A 19049-nucleotide genomic window follows, 5' to 3' on the forward strand; every position below is an offset into this window, starting at 1 on the left:
CTATTGGCATTTCACGTCCTCTGAGCAGTCTGTGCCCTGCGGCAAGCAGACATTCACTTCAGCCGGCATGATGTAATGCCGGCTTTGATCCTGTCTAGCACTTATAAAAAAAGATAATGTCAGCTGAAAAAAAAATTGAAAACGGTGTTGAACTGTCCTTAAAGCTCTCCACTAAACTCCCCCTGCATCATCACCTTTATGCACCCCCTATGGTGCCTTCACTCCTCAGCCCAAGGACCTTCCCTTACCTTCCCTTATGCTAAAAGGGAAGCACGCCTAATGGCTTTAAATCACTGGAGGAAGCCACACAGGAGTAAAAGAAATCTGCAGTGCCAATTCCTTCATTTTAGGCTATTTCCTTGTAAATGCAACAGAGTCCCCCTGAGGTCTGGCGGCTCCTGTTGCTGTTCTTAGGGCAGGCAGGTTTGTTGCACACATCTCCCAAAGGCCATGACTTTACACTTTACTCTGGTGCACACGTATACAGAGTTCTGAATTTGTTGGGGAAAAAAAATGCTTCTTAGCCAATTGATTTGAGCCAGAAAGCTGGAGGAAAATTGCTGTTTTGGAAATGCTTTGGAAGAGCAACATTGACTCATCAGTGACACAGCCGGAGACAGCTAGCGAGACTTCCTCATCTCTGCCGTGATTTTATGATTCAGTGAATAATGCATATTAGCATAAGGCTAACTAAAAAAATCCATACTCATCATTTACTATTAATTAGTTATCAACATTATCCTATTATTAATTATTAACATTTACACTATCAATCAGCCCCTGGCTGACTGATAGCTTAAAATCTTGCATAAAGATTGTTACAACAATATCTACAGTAGATCGCATAATGTGCTTTGTACTCGGCTTGTCATAGCCTCGTCTATAAAGCCTTTTACTAATGCACTTTACAACAGATCTTATAGTACATGGATGAAGAATGTGGCTACACCCAGCAATAATTCCATTAATTATGAATAAAGCATTTACAAACAACATCCTTATTTAAAAATGGTGATGAACTCCTTTTGTTTTAATGCGGAAGCGCTGCGTAACTTGTAATTCCATAAAAAGTAATGCTGGAAGCATGGGGCAGGAAAAAAGGGCCTGGATCTTATCTTTACATCATAAAGGAACGAGAAAACAAAAATGAAGAAAATGATTGACAAACAACAAAATGTTGGGATAAAGCTGGCTGAACCCCAGGGTTGGAAGGGATGTTTGAAGGTGCCACAGAGAGATGAAAGGACTGAAGACCTTATTCAGTGACCTTGAAGTGCAATTGTGTCAATAAAACCCTACCCACATTAACAGTAAGACTTTCTTTTCCCTGCTTTCCCTCATTTGCGGTGTTTTCAGCTGGCTGGCAGCTCACCAAGACTCGTTAGCTGCATAGGGTTTGGCTGAGCAATACCTTGGTGGCGTTTGGTCCTGTAGGCTTCCTGCGATGGCAGAATATTTATTACATCCAATATTTCACCAAGGATACTCACATCAAGAGGCTATAAATACACTACTCTTCCTAGTTTACTTAAGGGATAAAAAGTGAGTAGCCAAGTTTACAGATCAGGCTCAGGCTCCGTTAACAGGGGTCTGTTCTTTTTCATATGTATCTTGATTGTTTGAAGTTATTTGCCATATTATCGCTACAAGTGATTTTTGTCTCACTGATCGTATCTGAGCGCAGCAGGTCGAGTTATGCAGCAGTTGCATTCAGGGTATTACATGTACTATGTGAGTGAGGTTAATTTAGCCTCATGATCCTTTTAGGTACTAAAGCTATGAATATTGACATTGAGCATAGTTTTCAATTGAGAGCTGTGATCCGAGAGCTTCTTATACCAAGGTTCAGACATTTAAATGGGTGCTAAATGGGGATGCCAAAATCTAGGCAATTCCCTTCCAAACACACTGGAGGGTGGTGGAGAGCTTTGGTGGGCAGCAGAAGGTCAGCAAAAACCTTCTGATATTTTTTTTCCCTTAAGGTCACCAATGTTTCTGAGGCTATAGATCACCAAGGTGCCTGGATTATGCACAAGCTGCAGTGCCGTGCATTTGTTAGCACGTGGCCAAAGCCATGCACAGCAGTGCAGGCTGAGAGCGGTGCAGGTTTCTGCAGTGTCACAGGTTGCAGAGGAGAAGAAACCGGGAGAGATGAGGAGCAAGATTGATGGTGAGGGACCTGGTCTGGGGCTCAGGCAGACTTTTTGCCGGTTTCCTACAGCAGATGAGGCGGCACACCAGAGACCAGCCAGGCAGCAATTCCATGTGAACCACTCTCACCCTCCCTTTCAATGTCCCATTCTGGTGTTTATGGGTTATGCTTAAGCAGCGAGATGCATGATACCTGACAAGGACCTTTCCCCACATTTTCAAGTCCATAAACACAATAAAAAGTGAACGTGCAGTATTTATAGGCAGCAGTGCCAACCAGGCTCTTTTGCAGTTCCTTCAAGGCCACAGAAGGAAGGGCAGGCAATGCAGGAGAGGCTGCTGCAATTACAGGTCCCCTTGTGCAAGGCTGCTTGGAAATTCCCAATATTTCTCAGAACCACCAGCAAGTTGGTTTTCCGAGCTGGCTGGTGGAGGATTTATTTATTAAGGTTTTCGCTGTTTGCAGCAGTGGCTGGGCAGCAGCAGTTCCGCAGAGTTATCAAAAATCTATTTCCTGCACAGTCACAAGTGAAATATCAACCCCCCTCTGAAAAGCCGAGCGCAACATTTACATTTTAATCTCACAAAACACTTTAGTTTCTGACAAACGGGGTTTTTCAGTGCATGTGTTACAGAGAGGAAAGGCAGTGGGGTTGCAGGAGAAAGCTACACAAGCTGGAAGGGAGCACAGGCAGCTTTGCAAGCATGGTATGGCTGGAGCAGCACGGTGATCTCCACATCCACAGCGACAGCAAAGACTGTCACTCTTCAGCTGCCGGAAGCAGGAAAGCAACCTCACCCCAAAAATTAATGGTGCATGGGCATCGGGTGCTGAACTTATTCAGGGATGCCCTCTGCATGTGTAGAGCAGAGCTGGGCTGGACAGACAGGCAGAGCTGTGCTGCCGTCCGCCCTGCACAGTCACTCCTGGCTCTGAGAAAGCTGTGCAAGGATGGGTGACTGTCCTCCCTCTCGACAAAACTACTCTCTTATTTCATTGTCTCTTTGCACCTTTGCCTGTGGGTAAGGTGGTGTAAAGTGGAGGTGCTCGCTGGACTCAGGCTCTCCGGTTTGATGCCTGGCATTGGAAGCATCCCTCCCCGGCAATCGCCCGTGCTGAGGTCCCGTGCTGCCTCTGTAGAATCACTGCAGCAAGATATGAATTATGGATGCAATGAAAAATCCCAGCCCAGTGCACAGAGGGAATATGCAAAGTGCAGAGCAATCACCTCCATGCAGTGCCCGAGCCTTGCTCTGCGCTGTCTTTGGGTGCGTGATGCCCCCAAAATTGCGCTCAGCAGCAACCTGCGCCTCCCTCATCCCAAAGACACAACGAGGCCCTCCCCCAGAGTGCTCCAGGGCTGGAAATTAGGAAATTCATCATTTGAAAAGCATCCCCCTGTGCTTTGTGAAGTCTGCCTGTGGAAGCACCGAGGGCACTGAATGGAGACGCTTTTGTTTGTTACACGCAGAACAACTCCGCTGGCAGGCATCCGGCAGGATGGGTGCCTGTTCTCCCTGTTCTCAGCATGTGAAGGGCTTGCCCTTGAGAAATCTGGCGTGCTCGAGCCAGGCACAGCCTTGCCCAGAGCCAAGGAGCTCACACACGTTGTTTGCAGGCAAGCTGGCTGCTGCCTGCTGGAGCCCCTTTCTGCAGGAGTGGAGAAGTGTCGGACAAGTGCTTCAAGGCAGTCACAGACTCTGGCTTTAGGGGTCTGTGTTTCAGGGAAACTCCATGTCCTCATAAGGGATTTTTTTTAATGTCTTTTAATTTTCAAATGCTTTAATTCCTCCCTTGCAAGTGCCACTCATTGTTTCCATGCACCACCTCATAACACGCTGCAAAACTGTTTCCACACAGCTATATCTGAGCGTGCAATATCGACATCCATGCTAAAACCAAGCACAAATTTTTCCCTGAAGCAATATTTTGCTTGGTATTATTGTTACTTTTTCTTTTTAATGCTTTGCTTGTGATGGGGGCTCCTCAGCCTCTTACTCTCAGGAAATGCAGGCTCCTGCTCTCCTCCTTGCTGTAGCCAGCCCAGGCAGGGGAGAGCCCTGCTGGCAGTGAGCACACGGACACGGCTCCTTTCCATCCTGAAGTGCCTGAAGGTCAGGGAATTGCCTTGGGTCAATTAATTACACCATTAGCTTTTGTCCCTTGTGCTAAAAAAGTTACGAGTGTTTCTTAGTGACGGGTAAATTTATACGGCACTGCAACACCTCGTTCACTGGTGCTTGGTCACCTTCTTCTTCACCACGCACAGCCCAGGTTATCATGTCCAGGCACAGAAGGAAGGCCACGCACCACAGCCACACCTGATAGCTATGCAGAAGCCAAAGAAAACAGGCTGGAGACTGAAGAGCTGAAAAGACAATTAAATAGAGAGGTTGCTGTTAAAAAGAAAAATCCTCACGAGGCAATGGTTACCCTCCCAGGGCAGCTGAGACACTGCAGCTGCTGCTCGAGGTCTGGTTTAGCTCATCCCTGTGCGCTGCTCTTATCCCATTCTCGTCCCCAGCAAGCAGGATGGACAAAGTTTGTCCTGTTCCAGAAACAGACGTGGATTCTGGGGGCAATAGGGAGCTCACCAGAGCTATCAGAAGACTTGTGCAGATGATGCTGTGAAAGTGGAGAAGCATTTGGACATCCCTGATTTTTTTCTGGCTCTCCCCAAGCTGCAGCTGATGGAGGCCACAAAAATTGAGTGAAGTGGAGAATTCTGCCTGGGAAGAGCATTTAAGTGCTGTTATTTTGCTAGGGCAATGCCTCCTGCGTTTGCCCTGACTCGTCACCTGCACCTTTTAATTTGGAAACTGCTTTTCCAGGCCACCTCACCACCACTGCTGCTGGCACCAAGCAAAACCAAGCAATGGTTTCAGCACCAGGGGGCTGTGGGTGCTCGCTCTGCATCCCTGTGCCTGCTGCCCACATATTGGAGACACACTGCCAGTAAGCACAAAGTTTTTCTTTTGGCCACAGGAGCCCATTGCTCTCCCTGTCTGTGCAAAGTGGCCACGAGGAGCCCTGTCTGCCTCCTCTGCCTGATGCTGAGTGGGTCTGGGTGGCTCAACACGAGTTGCAGGAGCAGGCTGGGGGATGCTATGCCGCTGGTGATTGCTGTCCTGGGAAACTGCTGATGGGCAGGATTGGTCCAGGGATGGGTGAAAGCACAAGAATGACCAGTCCCGGGAATCTATAGCATCTCCATCCATAGAGAGCATGACCAATCCTCAGCTCTCAGAAGCTAAAACAGGTCTGATGTATAAAGCCCACCTTTGTTTTCTTTCTAATTTGTGTCTCTGACACCTTGCAAAGGGTTCAAGGCATTTGTGCTCTGATGGACAGAGCCGTGCCCTCCTGCACACCTTTCCTTGGAGGATTCACGTGGTGCTGGTGCAGGCAGCAGCAGTGCAGGCAGCGGTGCCTTACAAGGGCTCCCGTGGTGGCTGCAGAGCAGGGAGCGAGCAGCAGGACCAATTTTGCCTTCTCTGCTCACAGTTTCCACCTTTCTGGACAATTTTCTTCTCACCCACCATCCTTTCCCTGCCCAACACATAGCTGGCTGGCAGAATTAATTGATTGGTGTTTGTTAAGGCTTTTGGATTTCTCCTGTTAAATAGGTGTTAATTCTTGCTGTTATTATTATTATTATCTTCTGTCATAGCCACAGTGATGAACGCTCCCTTGTGCATGTATTTAAGCTATCCAACATGGGCTTTGTTCTTAATTTTGATTATTTTAAGAAGTCGTTTAGCATATGAAATAGTCTGGGTGGATGAGGATTTATAGGAAAGTCTTGAGAGCTGTCAAAGTAATGTTTTTTCCAGCAGCAAACTCTTAACCTTCTCTTAGATCTTCTTCTCTGCTTTGTCCCCTGCTCGCCACGTGATGAAGAGATGCTGTGGCTGAGGCAATGCTCAGCTGCAGCCATCAGGATAAAGAAGACACACCGTCAGTTGTTTTATTTTTGATCCCATTTGAATGTGTCACTCAGCTGTCTTGAATCAAAGAAAGTGAGAAGGTGCCTTAAACAGTTGTGATCAGAAACTTCAAACTTACCTTTTTTCTTTTTTTTTTTTTTTTCTAGAAGCTAAGTAAATGGCTGGTGGGCTCCTGTAAATCATAACATTTCTAAATATACCTGAGAGTCTCTCTGCCAAGCTGCTGACGAATACTCTGTCTGTTCCTATTGAATTCTCTTCCCCCTTCAGATTACTTTTGCTTTGAATAGTTTCAAATCATAAAGCAAAAAAAAAAAAAAAAAAAAAATCATGTAATGAGACTAGCTGATGCTGTGATTAATGAAAGTGTAATGAGAGCTACCATACAGCCATTACAAACCAGTTAGCTAATTAGTGTAATCACAGAGGTGGAAATAATTAAAAGACCACAAAGCAGAAGTAGCCTAATAACAGCCTTTTCCTCTGACCCAGAACTGGAGAGAAAAGGATGCTTTGGTTTGCTGGGTCAGGGCCAAAAAGGAACTGAGACCGAAGGGCCTGGAAGCAACCACGGTGCGTGAGGTGTCAGGGCTGGATCAGACAAGGATAAATGGAGCAGATTTACACCCGTGTAACCCAGATTGCATCCGAGTCCTCTGTCGATGGTACCACGTTACAGCAGCCCTCTCCCAGCTCTTTCCATTGCCTGCCCGTTCCCTCACCAAGCCCTGAGCATCCTCTCTCCAACACCTGCTGCACTGCAAAGAAAAGAAGAGTGGTGGTAAACTGATCCAGAGATGGCACTGATGGTGAGGCAGGATCCGACCTGCTCTCTTCCTTTCTTATTTTTTTGTCCATTTTTGTTTTTTTTTTTTTTTTTTTTCACAGGTCATTGACAAAGGCTTTATTCACCTTGCAGCCAAACTTGGTTTCTGGAGGGGGAGAAACCAGCATCCTAAGGTGCTTTGGAAGAACCCCCTGTTAGAGGATTCTTCTTATTTTTATAGTTTATACATATGTCTGTATGCCATTCACTCTGATTTCACGGGACTCTAACCACTGGTTGAAAAATCTCCTGCTAACAGGGAAAAGTCTGGGCCAAGGGTGCGGTGCTGGGGTGCGTGGTGCTCATCTCCAGAGCTGCTGCTGTGAGCAGGGCACCGAGCGGCTCTGTTGTCCTCACCTCCTGGCACCGACAACCCTGAGTCACTGGGTGAACCCAAAACAACCCTGAAATGCTGCTCAGCTGCTTCTCCAAGGGGTCTCCCATCCAGGACCGCTAATGAGAGATGCAGGATGGTGTGCGGAGCTGGATTTCACCCTGGTAATTAGAAGTGACCTACCTCTTGCTGCAAGATGAAATAGCTCCATTTGACGGGTTATAAAAAATCCTAACTGGTAATTTTCCAGTTGGGATGGGTCATCGTTGCGGCCATCTCCATCGGCTCTTATCATTTCTGCCACGGTTCTGTGTGTGTTTCATTTGACCCGGGTATAATGAGCAAAGGAGAAGAAAGTAGCTGCAGACACACAATCAACGATCATCTGCTGGAGCTGATGAATATGCCAAGACTGCTAAGTGGGTCCTCATTAGCTATTCACATGCTAAGAGCCATCTTTATTTGTTCTTCTCTCCTAGGTGGATCTATATTTGAATATCTTTACTATATCCACCCAGGGGGTGGATGGAGGATTACCACCACTGTCAGGTAACCCGAGTATTTTCCTGGAAAAAAATAGATCGTGACACCAAGCTGGCAGCAGGCTGAAAAGAAGAAACAATGTGATGCCATTTAGCGAGGGAAGAAATAATTTTCCCTGATGACAACTCTAGTGGGAGGCAGAACTTTATCTTCCCCTCACAGCTCAAATGGAGCATCACAGCAGTAGCATTAAGTTTGCTTCCACGTTTCCAACGTGTCTTTTCATTGACTATTTTTTTTGGCTGTAGCTGTGCAAACAGATTTCCAGGGTAAGAGCAGGGGATGTCCTGCTCGGAGGGTTTGCAGGGCTGTGGGTGGCAATGCAAGGCCAGGGCATCCCATCCAGCTGCAGCCAGAGGGACCTCTCTGCAGCTCTGTGTGCCTGCTGGTGAGCAGGGTTTGAACTTTCTCCTTTCAGCTTTCTGTAAAAGCTGCAGTTCTCTGTGTGCTGGGACAGGGGCTGGCTCTTTGCAGGTTGCTTCTCCCCTCCCTGGAGCATCCATCCGCGGGGAAGGCTGCCCTCTCCCGACACGAGGAGCGAGGCGGCGGCTGAGCTGCACCCAGCACCCTCGGCCAGCACCCACCCTGCTCCCATCCGCACCCTGCAGGGCCCAGAGATGTCCCTGTCTGGTGAGCCCAACACAACCCCATGTGTCCCCAAGGTGTCCTGGCCCCCCCACCAGCTCCAGGATCCAACCTGCATCCCTCCTCCAGCATCGTGTGGGTGCTGCTTGGGAAACCACCCCACTCACTGCATCTCTTCTGCACAGGGTTGCCTTCTCACCTGCCCCATTCCTGCCCTCCCAGGTGTGCCCAGAAACTTTGTAAAAAATAAAAAAAAAATAAAAAAAATCTGACAATGTGTGAGTGAGCAACGTACTCATCTGTGTGAGCTATTTCCAGCTGAGTCTGTAAGTGCTGGAGACGGTGGGGTGACAAAGAAGCAAAGTCACATTTGTTTGTGTGCTGCTCCAGGAAAGCATTTTTCTATGAGCAGCAACCCACAAGCAAGTGCTTGCACCTCCAGGGTTTGCAAACAGCTGATCTAGGAGAGATTACTTTTTTTTTTTTTCTTTGTGCTTTTGACCTTATTTGCTGAAAATGAAACATCATCTAACCTTCCAGGAAATGCCACAATTCTTTGATCTGACAGAAGAACATAAATCTTCCCTAAGTGCACAGCAGCTCAGGGCTCAGCTGGAACTGAGTGGGATCTGGGCATCCCAAACCAGGGCCAGCAGGACCCGAGCCACGCACCTCTCCTGTCCAGAGAGCAGCAGCCCCATGGGACTGGTCATTGCCTTTGGGCTGAGCTGGTTTTCCATCAGTTATTCATGGAAAAAAAAAAATGGGTTTTGGGGGTCTGAATCACTTTGATCCTGTTAACGTTTAGTGGGACCCTTCCCTCCCAGGTTGGGCAGAAACAACACACACTGCCCTGCCCCATATCCCCAGTCATCTCTGGGGAGCAGAAGGCTCGTCAAATCCATTGCAAAGCTGAAATTTCGGGCTCTGCAGGTGGAGTGGACATGGTGAGAGGCCTTGCAGAGTGTAACAGCCCTGTTGCTTTCTCAGTTTTCCCCCACCACATTTACTGAGCAGGATGCTGCGGCTTCCTTCTCTGTCCGTGCCGCCAGCCCTCGCGGTTTCCACCTCCCCAGCTATTTCGGGGGACCCGTGGTTGTGCTGAAGGTTTTCAGGGGACAGAGAGGGAACTAGAACGTGTCATGCTGCTCACCACATGGGGCCTGAGCAGCCCTGAGGGTTGGCTGAAGGTAGGAACTACGTGTGGGAAAGCGCAGCTCATGCTGCGCTGCTTTCCACCACCCACTCATCGAGAGCTCCGTTTGCTCAAGTGCACGCTTTTAGACCCAAGCTGTTGGTGCTTCACACAGGGTATAGTCATCCACGTGCAGGTCTCTCTCCTTCTTGGCTTACTGCTAGAGCAGGCCTCCCCTAGGCCCCGCAGGAATCAGAGCTGTGTTTTCCTCTGGATCAGGTCTGGGACAGTCCTTCTGGGGAGAAGAAATTTAACTGAACACACAATGCTAATAGTACCATTATCCCCATCCCAAAATCCACAGAAATATAAAGTTGCTTTTTCTTTTTCTTTCTTTCTTTCTTTCTTTCTTTTTTTTTTTTTTTTTAATCTTGACCAACTTTCCTTGTTTTACCACTAGATGGGAGAGTGAGACTGGTCTAACGCAGCCTCTCCCGTCTTTATCCCAACAGGAATTCAGAGGGGAGTTGGGAATTGAGAAATACGCTCAAGTCAATTCTCTGGTGCCAGGGGCAGAACTGAGGACACATCCTGCACATTTTCTGACCTCGGGAATGGAGTGGGTAAACCCCAAAAATGTATTTTGGGCCGTGTTATGGGCTAACCCCAAAAGTGCATGGCTATGGCAGCACCGATGCTTGCGTGTCCCTGTGGCAGCTCCTCTGCCCTCATGCGAGGAAGAATCAGGTACACAAAGACAAGATGGGGGTGAAATATTGGGGAAAAATACTTCACGTTTGCTCCTGTCCTGGAGCAGGGGGTGGTGACAAAGGCACTTGTAATTCACTCCCTGTACCCATGCCCCAGGGAGTCAAATGAGCCCCCCAAATTGCGTAGGGAGGCACAAAATAAAGCTGCACTTTCTCCTCCTTTTCTTCTACACCCTTTCCCTACAGGACTGTTGTGTAATGATGCACGCAGTGATACCATTTTTCTGCAGAGGTTAAAAATGTGCTGGTGCAACGACTGCAGGTGAAGGAAGGGAATTTGGGGCCCAGGCTGACACCGCCAGCTGCTGCTGCCTGCCTCAGGGGCCGCCAGGGGCAGGCATGGGGAGGGTGCCAGGGGCATTCAGGCTCTGCTAAATTTACTTTTACTGAAACACTTCCCATCCTCTGAGACATTTCCTAAGTTTGTTTTTTTTTTCTTTTTTCTTTCCTTTTTTTTTTTTTTTTTTCCAGGATTGGGTGTGTTTTGGGAATTACAGAGTTGCAGAAGCACTTTCTCCACCAAACCAAAGATTGCCCAATTGGCCTATTTTTTTGTTATTATATGGTTTGGGGTTTGCAAGAATGACCATGTCTTCTTTCTTCCTGGGATTTCACAGATTCTGGAAGAAATCTTATAACAGCCAAATTTTCTGACTGCCTGCATGACTAGTGCAGAATACGCAACCCCTGTAATTTGAAAATCATCTTTTGGGCGTTTTGCTGCCTACCCAACCTCCTCAGTTCACAAGCTTTTTAGAGAAGTGACGCACCTGATTTGTTTAATGTCTGGGCCAGTTGTGCCCTAAAATTAAATAATCCTGATAAACCTCCCAAACTGCAATGCCCTCGTTGCCTCTTTTGGGGTTTCCTGGTTGTGCTCCTATAGGAAACATCTGCCGTTATCATGCTAGAGAGAAATACCAGGTTCGTTGGAAGAGGAAGCTGGGTTCTTACTGGATGCAGTTACTCCTGTTTTCCACAAACCACCTCCCACTCCGTGCGTGCAGTGCTGCTGCTGAGTCACCCAGCAAGGAGCAAGCATCCTGCTCGGGATGGGGAGGACAAATTCCCCAAAGGAGCTGATAAATACAGATGAAAAAATGTTGCCTGGAAGCAATAAACCAATTGAAATTCCAGCTCTGGCAGGGTCAGGGCACGCTCGCTTGTGCAAATGCAGCTTCTTGCTGCGGGGTTCATGGCAGTACAGGAACAGCCCTGGCTAAAGGTGTGGCTGGGGTCACCTGGATCTGGGCACATGTGGGACTTGGGATGGGGATGAGGAGCATCCATGGGGTGTTTCTAATGGACAGTAATTCATATATCTACCTCTGGCCATGTATTCTTGTGTGAGAAGTCACCACCCTTAGCCAAGTGCCTATTGCTCCCTGTGATCCTCATTCATAAAGCGTTGGGTGAGCAGGAGGACATATGAAAGCTCCTGTGGTCAGGACCACTGCCATAACACTGCTCTGCTTTTCTCTGGTCCCAATCTTTACATCCCTTTCCTATCATCTCCCCTTTCCATCCTGGAAGACAAAAAAAGAGCACTAACCGGGGAGAGGAGCTGGAAAAACAGTGTGCGATGTGCACCCAGGACCCGAGGGACCGACTTCTGACCTCTGCTGAGTGCTGGAGATGCCACAGCTTGTCACTGTCTGATAGCTGCCAGCGTGCCAAAAGCCAAGTCATTCTTCAGCAATGAGATGTTGAGCTGATTAAGGTTTTAATTAGAACAAGGAAGCGGCACGTGCAAGGACGGCTTCAGATGAGAAAGACGTGGCAGCTGCCAAGATAGAGCTGCTCCTGGCTGTATCCCATCAACCTTTCTGGTGAATGGCGCTGAGCCTTCAGTTTGCTCTGCTGCAGGGCTAGGAGAGGAAAAAGGATTTGAGCACGGCCCAAGCTGTGGTTAGTGGGGCTTGTTTCAGGAGCGCTCAGCTACCTGTGAAACCCAAGCCTGGCCATACGGATGGGGCAGAGTCCAGGGTGACTGGCCTGCATTCCTGGCACTTACTGCACTCATAAACAGCCCTGGCAGCAACAGAAAGGGTGCAAACTTTGAACTTATAAAGCATCAGCACCGAGACCAAGATGGAGTAGAAGACACACAAAAAAAAAAAAAAAGTGTGTTGCTGCAGGCTGCAGCCAGAGCCCTTTGGTAGCTGCCTGCCAGCATCGCAGCATCTGCGTGGATTCTCGTGACGGTGATCAAGGGCAGCTCCATCGAGTGGGAAAGGGGACAGAGGAGTTTTCTTCTTCCCCAGGGACACACACGGCTCCCAGCCAGGTGCAGAGGCTGCCCGTGCTGGTGGACAGGCACAAATCAAGTGAAAAATGCTCCATGGTGAGCACCTGCCCCAGCACACTGTGACATCCCTGGGTGGGAGCTCTGCACCAAGGGGTAGAGACGATATTTGCTCGGATCCTGATGCACACAGACTTGCAGGCGCTTTGGATTTCACAATCAGGTCCAATCTCTCCTTTAGACCTTGATCCTGCAAGGAGCACTATAAGGATGGATTTTAGAAATCAGATAGAGCTGGCGAGATCTGGGCCTTATCTAAGATAGCAAAATAATCAGCCATGTGATTTCTTCCCTGTGTTTACAGTGGCAATATTTTTCCAAAGTTCAAAGTCTTCCTCTGCAGAAAACATTTGCCATACTTTGCAGTGATACTGTAGTTTTGGTGCAATGAACAATTAAAAAAATCAATTTCTAGAGCAATATTTTCTATGCTAGTAATCTCTGAACTAATTACAGGGCTGGAAAATCAATAACTATCTGGAAATCTTTCCAATACAGCTAACTAAGCACGCTACATATCATGCTGCAATATATCCTTCACATACATGTGATATTCCTGATTATCTCCCAGATCATACGGGCAGATGAGATCGCTGTCAGTAAGCGTCTGTACTTTGCTACGCTGCAGTGCCAACTTTCACTAAAATCCAAAGGGGAATCTGGGCAGAGAGAATAGCACAGTGTGTGAGGGCTGCGGCAACACTCATAAAAGCCAAGGCTTTAAGCCAACAACAAAAAGAGTTAAAAGGCTTGGTCAGTTTAACAGGAATCTTTCTTTGAAAAGATTATGAAACAAAGTCATTAAAAGTTCAAGCCTCAGTTATATTGCTTTTTCATCAGACTTTATTTTTAAAAAAAATGGAAAACCTTCGGTGACTGAACATAACCTCTTTCCCTGGTCTCCTAGCAAGGGAGAAGCACAAGTGGGTGGTTCAATGGTGCAATCGCCCTTTAAAAACACGAGCACAGAGGAAGGGTGTTGCTCTGATGATACGATCTACCCTTGCTGTATAAACATGCAGTGCTGACCATGGCAACTCGCTTCCGTTCAAAGCCCAAAGCCCTGTGCCGAGGCTCTGCCCCACGGCCCCTGGATGAGCGGTACTGGGATGCGGTGCTGGGATGTGGTGTGTGATGCTCCAGCCTCACTTGTACCCTGTGAGAGCTCAGTGAGCTTGACCTGCTCTTCTTCAGCACAGTGACATTCATGCTGTCACTGACTGAGGTGTAACTATTCCCATCAGACGTGGTGCCAAAAGCACAGCAGGTGGAGAAGCAAAGCCCATGGTGCAGGTGATTTTCCCCATGCTCCTCTTTGCGCTGCTGCTCCGTGCACCGCAGCAATGAGTTCTGAGCTGTTGTGCTACTGTGAGCTATTAGCCAGCATTTCGTAAGCTTTTTTTCTGATTATTCTGATTAGCTTTTTCCCTGCAGTGAATGGAGCAGATGAAAAATGGGACCAGGGCACAGCATGCTACCCCAGGCTGGATTATTCCCTTAGCTCCTCACTGCAATGCTGTGCGGTGCCGGAGCCTGTCCCGGAGCAGAAATCCAGGTCCAGCACCCAGTGCAGGTAAGGTGCTGTGAGCCTCACCTCATCTCTGAAGCTCATCTCTGAGCCTCACAGGCCAGGGGCTGTGGTCCCTTCTAAGAAGAACTGAGAAGAGAAGAACTGTTGCTTGTAAGTAAGAACTGAACAGGATAGTTACGCTCAAAGAACTTAAATTTTGCAGCTATGCAATGATCTGGATTGTAATTATGGTTGCTATTAATTACTGCTCACATTTCTGCGGGACTCCCTGTCCGGCTGGGGAGCTGCAGCCCAGTGACACGCAGAAAGGAGAGCTGTGGGCTGCTGACAGCCTGCCCGAGGAGGCATTTACCCGAATTTGGTGACAGCTGTGTCCACAATGTGCACCCCCTGGTGTTGCTCTACCAATCTGGGCTATCAAAAAGCAGCTGAAAGAGAAAAATAGTGTGCGTATCTTCACAGCAGGCACAACTCTTCTCCTGCCTGCTCAGCTTGAAGTGCCCTTGGTGCTCCCTCAGCCCGGTCGGCTGCCAGGGGCTGTTCAGACTGAGAAGGTGCCTACGGCTGCTGCACTGAGCTTCAGCAACTGATCTCCTTGGATAATGAAGTCTTTGGGCTTTCCTATGATTTCTTTTTTCCCATGTAATGTAACTTTTCTTTCAAATAAAACTCGAGTGGAGTGCAAGAAATCACTTTGTTTCTCTCCATCTTAGGAAGAAATTGCAGTGCATCACCTAATGGCAAGGGCCTGATAAAAAAGAGCTCAGAGCCTCCAGAAATCCTTCAGAAAACAGCTGAAAGAGAAGCTACAGCTCTTCCTTTGCTCTTTTAATAGTACCACATCACACTTGGTACATCCTCAGCAGCAGAGCTCCTGGTTTTATTTCCTGTCAGTGCAGAGCTACGGCCACGCACTGTGGTGCCGGTACAGGCGCAGTGGCTGCGCTATGGAGAGGCGAGCAGGACACACAGGGCAGCAATCGCTCCCTCCACAATGTTCCCCTGGCTGCTGGAAATCCCCAGCTCAGGGACATCCCGAACAAGAGGTTTGCATTGAGATTATCGGGTTTAACAGCCGCCGAGGCATATGTCATTCAGGAATTTGTCTAATCCCTCTTTGAACACGGTTATACTTTCAGGCTCTGCAAAGTCCTCTGGAAACGATTTGCCACTGTTTAATCAGGAGCTGGGCAAGAGTTTGCTTTCAGCTTCCTACCTGATCCTCTCATTTAAGGGATCCCTTGCTCTTGTAATGACAAATACACCTGGCAAAGCTAAGCAGGACGGATACTGATGCTCTACTTTGCAAAACCAAGGGGATCTTACAGAGGTAGAGCAACACAAAGTCTGGTAAAAATCACTGGGGAGACTTTCTGAAGTGCATTTCCCACTGCAAATGAGCACTTGAAAAAACATCTGTATTGGCTGTTTGTTATGTTTCCTGTGAATGAGTTTCTGGCTCAAATTAGAGTTATAATACAACTCTATAGAGCATCTTTTAGGAAAAAAAATCCAGTTCTGAACTTCCTTCCTAGAGATTTGTTGCTTGTTCTGCAACAGGAGATGTGAATCATGGAAGTATTTATAAGAGCAATATTAGGAAATGATCATTAAGGCACCAGAAATCTGTCAGACAGCGTGTCTTTAAATAAATTGTTTATGACTATACTAACCCAATCTCGTAAGTGCATGCACACTTAACGATATTAAAAATTTACATGTTGCCAGAAACGGACTTCCCGTGATGGATGTACCACAACTCCCCTGCTTTCCTAGTCAGCTGCGTGGATCTTGGAGAAACGAGGGCAGTTTTGTTTGATCGGTGTTAATGAGGTTTGTGTCTGCACAGATTTAGCCCAAAGATCATCGTGATCATCTCACGTCCCAGGTGACTTACAGGACTGAACTTGAAGAAACATCTTTCAGCAGTCTCGGTCGATGGAGCGATTCCAGCTTGCAGAGTGCCTCCAGCCAACTGACTTCCCTTCTGCGGCACTGCATTTGCATTCATTAAACCCCAAGTTTTAATGATTTATGTAGATTGATAAAAGCGAGCAGCCCAGAAGTATGTGTCTGAACACTCCCACAGCTCCTGACAGAGAGGCAACACATCGTAAATCCATCCCGGTGTGAAATATTAAATGGCCAGCTAGCACACACACAAAATCGTTGCAGGTGTATCTGTGAGTGTTAACATGACCCGTAAAATCAGGATTTCAGACAAACTAAAGTGATCACAGCCTCCAAACCCAAGGAAATAGTAATCTATATAACAGGAATGCTATAATGATGGTAATGTTAGTTAATAATAACACTAATATGATTACCAACCTCCTTGTCGTTGTCTATTACTGTCATTGCCATGGTAATTCTCAGCTCTGATGATGGATGGAGGCATAGGTGGCCTCAGCCTTTCAGAAACAACCTTGTGCCCACCAGTGAGCCCCAGCCAAGCACAATCCTGGTGCTCTTTGATCTGACAAGAAAAGCCACCAGCAGCATCAGCTGCTTGCAGAGCTCCTGATCCAGGCTGGCCAAGCTCAACAGAGGTGGGAGCAAAAAGAGATGGCCCCAGATGAGAGATGAGCAGAGATGAGGGAGATTTACACCAGATGCTGCCAAGAATGATCTCAGCTGCACAGAGCCCTGGTGGTGCAGGGGACAGGGCTGCGTCCCCCGGGCCACCCTTCCTCACCATGGTGTGAGGACAGGTCTCTTTTTGAGGAGGCATCTGTGGCTTGCACCAGGACAGGAACCATGGTCTGGTGAGGATTTTTGCATCTCTTCTGCAATGCACCTTTACCCACACATACTTCATTGCCTCGCACACACCTCATGTCTTTCTGTAGCTCTGGTGAATGAATTTCAGGCCTCTCCTATCCCCTGAGACTGCTACAGAGGTCATGAATGAGCCTGATCCTTCTGGGAGGATGCTTGGCTGTGGATGTGGTGGGGAGTGTGCTGCTGCACTACAACTAACGTGCTCCTGGGACAGACACCTTGAGACGGGGAAGCAGAGATGGCAGACTGATTTCTTCCAGGCCACCTCTGTCCTTCTTTTCCATACCTTTTCCCTTTGGCACGTTATCAAATCCATTATCAGCTCAGGCAAATCCATAGGACAAGCTCCACATCTTTACATCTCCATCACTTAAGAGGTAAAACATTTTAAGATGCTGTATCAAAAATTCTCCAGAAATTAAGACAAAGAATTCCTCTGCACCTCTGACGGACCAAACACAGCTGGAGATGTGAGCAGAGCCCCAGGGGGGTGAGGAGCGGGGATGCACCACCATGAAGCTGGAGCCAGAGATGAGCAGAGTTTGGGCGATGGGGCTGAGCAGGAAATGCAGGGGGGTTTCCCCAGCTCGGATGCTTTTGACGCACCATTTCACTTTTGCACATCTGCTGTCCTTTTCTCCCTGTTTATTTGAAACATAAACGGTTTAAAACAGGGTCTTATTCATCAGTGATTTAGAGCAGCAGACAAAACAAGGTCCTAATTTCAGCACATGGCTCATCAAACTATTCCTGTATAATAAACCAGTATCAGTGTGTGTCCATGGAGCAAACAACTCCTGTTTTTTCCTGACCACAGCACATCAGAAGCAGCAGGATCTCCTACATTTAATTTCCCTTTAAAAGCTTATTCAGCAGCTCCCAATTTAGCCTGTTCATTGAAAGTAAAAAAAAAAAAAAACAACTGCAAATCCATCTGCATTCCCCTCCACTGGGCACAGCAAGAAGGATGGGGCAAAAAGGCAGCAGCCTCCAGCTCCAGGCTGGTGTCAGTGCCTCGGAGGATGAGGAGGAGGCAGCCCCACCACCCCACCAGCCTCTGGCCATGCCTTTCCCTCGCCCTCCTTGCCACCACATGCAGCGTTCGCTGGGGTTTTCCATTACCCTGGCAATCCTGCACACGCTGGGTAATGGAGAACTGATTGTGCTTTAAAGAGCCAAACATGCAGCGCCTGAATTATTCAGCTTTTAACGTGCAGAAACAGGCCAAATTCCCAAGGGATGTGGAGGAGCTCTGCCAGTTAATGCAGAGTCGCTGCAGGAGCTGCATGCTCTTGCTGTGCCCATGTCACTTCTGCTGGGATTATTCCTCCCCAGGTGCTTTCCATCCTGCAGGGTGCGGGTGCTGCCCCAGGACTCACCCATGCTCAAGCACCACCCCTGTGCCTGTGCCACCAACCGTGGTGGCAGCAAGTCACCGGGCAGAGGAGGAAAAGGCCCAGACGGCCGTGTTTGTGCAGACGGCAGGGCTCGGGCTGCGTGCCCGCAGCGTTGCAGCACGGCTTCTGCAGCTCTCCTCTACGCCTCAGCTCCGGAGCAGAGCTCGCCCTGCAATCATTAACCCAGCCGGGCCTATCCCTGGTAGCATTTGGCACCGCATCATCCCGATAAAGATAGCACCGAGATTGCTGTGTTTGTGCCCCTGGTACAATATACCCACGCATCTGTTCGCAGACGTTTTTTCCTCCTTTTACGTGGGCTCGGCTGGTTGCAAGAGCAGGAGGCCAGGGTTATATTCCTGCCTCTCTCCCCCACCACAGCTGCAGCCCCTTGCAGGGGGGTTTCCCCTGCGGGGTCTCCCCCAGCCCTACCCCACGTGGCCTCCCCGGGGATGGGAAGGCTGGGATCCCCCTGGGAGGGCTGCACAGGGCCAGGGGGAGGGCAACGGGCATCCTGCCCTGCACCTGCTCCTGCACCTGCCCTCTCCCTACCCCTTCTCCATCCTTTTCCCATATCCTCCCCTTGCCCCTCTCCCCTCCTGGCCCCCTCCCTCTCCCCTTCTCCCCCTCCCATCCATCCATCCATCCATCCATCCATCCATCCATCCATCCATCCATCCATCCATCCATCCATCCATCCATCCATCCATCCATCCCTCCCTCCCTCCCTCCCTCCCTCCCTC

At 48.5% G+C, this 19049-nt stretch overlaps 2 long non-coding RNA genes across 3 annotated transcripts in view; one reads left to right on the plus strand and one right to left on the minus strand.

Moving 5' to 3' along the window:
- The window catches only part of LOC137865685 (uncharacterized), a 57775-nt gene extending 45764 nt beyond the window's left edge, over positions 1–12011 (plus strand). Inside the window, exons 1-2 of one of the 2 annotated variants that reach the window (XR_011102039.1) lie at positions 5941–6880; positions 6988–12011. This is a non-coding gene — a long non-coding RNA (uncharacterized lncRNA). Of the gene's footprint in view, positions 1–5940; positions 6881–6987 lie in introns of those variants that run through there. The other variant, XR_011102038.1, reaches the window with a different exon arrangement.
- Positions 12012–14631: 2620 nt separating this feature from the next.
- Positions 14632–19034, minus strand: LOC137865686 (uncharacterized). Its single transcript, XR_011102040.1, has 2 exons — positions 18588–19034; positions 14632–17550 (listed from the first exon to the last, which is right to left on the minus strand). It is a non-coding gene; the product is annotated as an uncharacterized lncRNA (long non-coding RNA).
- Positions 19035–19049: the final 15 nt, after the last annotated feature.

The sequence above is a fragment of the Anas acuta genome, chromosome 16, assembly GCF_963932015.1.
Source record: "Anas acuta chromosome 16, bAnaAcu1.1, whole genome shotgun sequence".
Taxonomy (NCBI): domain Eukaryota; kingdom Metazoa; phylum Chordata; class Aves; order Anseriformes; family Anatidae; genus Anas; species Anas acuta.